At 50.2% G+C, this 4,255-nt stretch overlaps 1 pseudogene; it reads left to right on the top strand.

Moving 5' to 3' along the window:
* Positions 1 to 1,881: 1,881 nt before the first annotated feature.
* On the top strand, positions 1,882 to 2,059 carry LOC126526529 (U2 spliceosomal RNA; annotated as a pseudogene).
* Positions 2,060 to 4,255: the final 2,196 nt, after the last annotated feature.

Raw genomic sequence — 4,255 nt, 5'->3', positions numbered from 1 at the left:
ACGCGTGAACTGGTGTGCATTGCGATGACTTGTTGCTTCTTCAAAGCGTCGACATTCATTTTTGACGTCAATATTCGCGGAAAATTTCTTAATACTAGAAAGTTAAATGCGTCGTCCGCTATGCCGTTCAGTACATGGTTCACTTTGCCTTCTTCTAACATCCGCTTGTCAAACTTGGGGCAAAAGACGAGTACGTCCTGGATGTATGTGACATATGATTGGGTCTACGTCAGGACGCGGGACCCCTGTCCCTTTTGCTCAGCCCGCAGCCGTCCAACAGGTTTGCCGAACAACTCGTGGAGTTTTTGCTTGCATTACTCCCAGCTCGTCAATTCTTCCTCGTGGTTTTGAAACGAGACCCGGGCCGTGCCTCTCAGGTAGAAAATTATGTTTCCCAGTATAACGACTTTGTCTTAGCTTTTATGGGCGCTTATGCACTCCTACATTTGGAGCCATTTTTGGGCGTGAAGATTTTTGGTCCCTCAAGATGATCCTGAGTAACGGCGCCTGGACAAGATAACTGTCGGCTTTGTGGCAGCAATTGCTTATGCCGGAAGGGCGACTGTCCTTGCACCTGCTCCATCTGTCGTGATGTTGTTAGTGGTCACACTACGTCCGCTTCAGAGCTCAGTCTTGCAGAGCATTACCCCACGCCTTTACCGAATATGTTGCGCAGGGAAGTTGTCCAGTACAGCTAACCCCGGCACCCTTAGCCAGCGCCACCATTCGCAGCAATGCCAGTGTATGCGAGACATCCTAGCTACCTCGGATGTCACGTAGTTCGTAAGCATTACTTTGTTAAGGTACCTGGTCAGTAAACCCACACGTGCTGGCGGAGCGCATCAAAGCTGCCGGATTAGAGATCACCTTTATGTAATCAATGAAAAAAAAAAGAAAATACCCGCCGTGGTTGCTCAGTGGCTATGGTGTTAGACTGCTGAGCACGAGGTCGTGGGATCGAATCCCCGCCACGGCGGCCACATTTCGATGGGGGCGAAATGCGAAAACACCCGTATACTTATTTAGGTGCACATTAAAGAACCCCAGGTAGTCGAAATTTCCGGAGTCCTCAACTACGGCGTGCCTCATAATCAGAAAGTGGTTTTGGCACGTAAAACCCCATAATTCCTTAATGAAGCAGAATGAAACCGAGGGGCGCCATTTTTATCAATCAAATTGCAAGTCAACTAACGATGACACAAGGGACAGCGGAGGAGAAATTGTCCGTAGGTCTTAATTGAAGTAAAGAAATTATAAATAAATGAATATGAAAGTTGATGAATAAAGAAGATTAGTGCAATTCTTCTGTATGAAGGTGGCTGAACAGCGAAGCTGTGTATGTGGGTCCCTTAGTAGTGAACTGCCCATTGCCCTGCGTCAAACGCCGTATGCACATAAATGAAAGGCGAGGCATGACTGGTCGTGCGCCCGCAATTTTGAGCCTCGGAAGATGATGAGATGCCGAGGGGAATACATACCCGTGTATTGTGGAAAAACGTGGCACAACAGCTTTTACCAACCAATCCCAGTACATGGAAAAGACACGTACCTCACCGCACTCCGAGGACACACATTGCTTCATGGTAGCCAAGGCGACCCTGCGCTAGTAGACGTCCCGCAGTGCAGTAATGGTTGTGAGGTCCCTCGAAAACCACAAGCGGTCACACACAACACAATTGGTTCCCCACAAACTCCCTCTGAAACCAGGCTGTTACTCCGATGAAACGTTCCAAGTTTGCGGGATCGGGGTCACATGGACCGTTCGCATATCTTTCTGCGTCGTGGCACTGGCATGCAGGACGCTAACGGGAACACCACCATGGGAGAGCGGAAGGAAACTGCTTGTAACGCCGGCAATGTGAGAGCGGGGCGAACGTAGACATGGCCGAGGCGAGTCAAAGTGTACCATCTGTTTTAACAGTTTAATATGTGATGCAGGTTGTATTGATACCTAAGATATTAAACTTATTTTCTCAATTTGGTGGAGTGCTTATCGCCGGCATCACCTCCGTCGCGGGTGGGCCCGGCATCGCGCTATCTCCCGGATCGCCTTAAGTATTGGAAGAAATTCTCCATCTACACCTCTCGATAGACGGACGAAAATTTTTCAAGGACCTAGCCGTACGCGGCTTCGCTCTAAAATGCAAATACTGATGCATTGCAGAAGTCGCAAATAAAGATGTATTTGCAATATTTACAACAGAGACAACGATGCATGAACAAGATCGCTGTCCAGCCCGATTTCACCTCTACGCGTCAGATCGTCTTCTTCTAGCAGGCGCCACTGTTGGTTGCGCCGTAACTTAACCCCCGCCTGTAAAGGCGCCGTTCCGGCGCTAACTATGAGGAAAATGAACTCGTCGAAAAGTAAGGATTCAGCCGCTACACATATGCACAACGTCCATGGGGACACGCCAGCCCGGCACAGCGATCTCGTAGTTGACATTGCCAAGCAGGTGGAATATCATGTAGGGCCCTGTGTAGCGCGGCTGCAGCTTTTCGGACAAGCCGACGCGGCGACATGGTATCCATAGGAGGAAAACGTATCCAAGAGGAAATCGAACGTCCCGATTTCGGCTATCCTACCGGATCTTCTGCGCATCCTGAGAATCGGTGAGCTGGGTGCAGGCAATCTGCCATGCCGTGCGAGTCCGAGCGAAGAAGCCTCGAGCTTATTCATTCGGAGCGTTCGTCGAGAAAGCAGGCAGTGTGTTAAAGGGTGAAGAAGGGTGGCGGCTGAACAGTAGTTAAAAGGGTGAAAAGCCAGCGGTCTCATGACGGGACGAATTATTGGCGAAGGTCATGAAGAGTAACGTGCTGTCCTAACTGCTGTGATCGTCGCCAACTACATAGATAGCATTTCTGTCAACGTGCGATTAATCCGCTCCGTCCGTCCGTATGTCAGAAGGTGGTAGGCCGCGGAAAGCTTCTGCTTGGCAGAATAGGAATGAAGTAGGTCTTCAACAACTCGGAACAAGAAGGTGCAGCCGAGATCAGTGAGGAGCTGCCGGGGTGCGCTTTGATGGAGGATGACGTCATATAAGAGCAAATCTGCCACCTCAGTTGCACAGCTCGTGCGCAGAGCTCGTTTGATTGCGTACCAGGTCGCGCAATCACTCACGACAATGCCCGACTTATCGCCAGACTTGGACGTCGGAAAAGGGCAACAAGATCGAGACCGACGCGAAAGAGTGGTTCTGAGGGCACATCGATGGTGCGAACGCGTCCAGCGGGCAGCACAGCAGGTTTTTTGTGACGCTGACAGAGCTCACTGGCTGCAGTGTAGCGGTGCACAGAGCGGCAAAGGCCTGGCCAGTAGAACCGGCGCCGTAAGCGGCCGTCAGTACGCGAAACGCCGAGGTGGCCTGCAGTAGGGCAGATGTCCAGAGAAGGCGTGGTACAATATTAATCACATATACCCTTTCTTATATACTGACAGGTGTACTTGTTTATCTCCATCACGTGACGACGTTTCACTGCCCAACACAATTTATCGCGCAGCGCCGCACGCGCCTGCATTTCTCGTAAATTTCTTTAATGTTACCGAGGGTTCTATCCGCTGTCTGTCGTCACCGAACCTTTTATAACCTGATTTCATGTATGCACGACGCGCATGGTGCGGTACTTTCTGGGAGACAAGCAGGCATCGGCGATTACTCTGGAAGCTTCGATGACTGATGCATAAAAGCCGACACACCTAACCCACTGATCAGATTTCGACTATCGCCAGGTGTGTTCGTCGCTACCGTTGTGCTTTGAGAGTTGCCTGTTTTTCCGGGCACAGGCGCACAGCTTTCCCAGTAAAGAGTGCTTTGTCATTTTCAGTTTCGCTACTGTATTCTTGATTGTCACTACCACGTGACAACTAAAGGAGGTGTGGATAGCGACCCAGAACTCATTGTGACCCGCCCTTACTTATATTAGAGACCGTTCTCAGTAGTAAGCGTCCATCACGCCTTGTGTTGGCTAGCGCCCTTAAAGGAGCCTTCAGGACGTCTGCAATGGTGGAGCGTTACGCTGTAAGAATATGACATCACTGTAATTTACAAGTCGGGACTCTGATGCGGACTGCTTGTCTCGTGCTCCGATGGACACGCTGCCAAAAGATGACCAAGACGACGACGCTTTTTTAGCAAAAATAAGCGCAGACGACTTTGCCGAGAAGGAGCAAGCGAACCCCTAGCTATCAAGCTTTGCTGAGTACATGGAAGGCAAGGACAATTTTGTCCCTAGGATACTTGAGCACCGATTTTCT

Source organism: Dermacentor andersoni, chromosome 8 (assembly GCF_023375885.2).
Source record: "Dermacentor andersoni chromosome 8, qqDerAnde1_hic_scaffold, whole genome shotgun sequence".
Taxonomy (NCBI): domain Eukaryota; kingdom Metazoa; phylum Arthropoda; class Arachnida; order Ixodida; family Ixodidae; genus Dermacentor; species Dermacentor andersoni.
The sequence above is the reverse complement of the archived record's forward strand: the minus strand, read 5'-3'. Positions and strand labels throughout refer to the sequence as shown.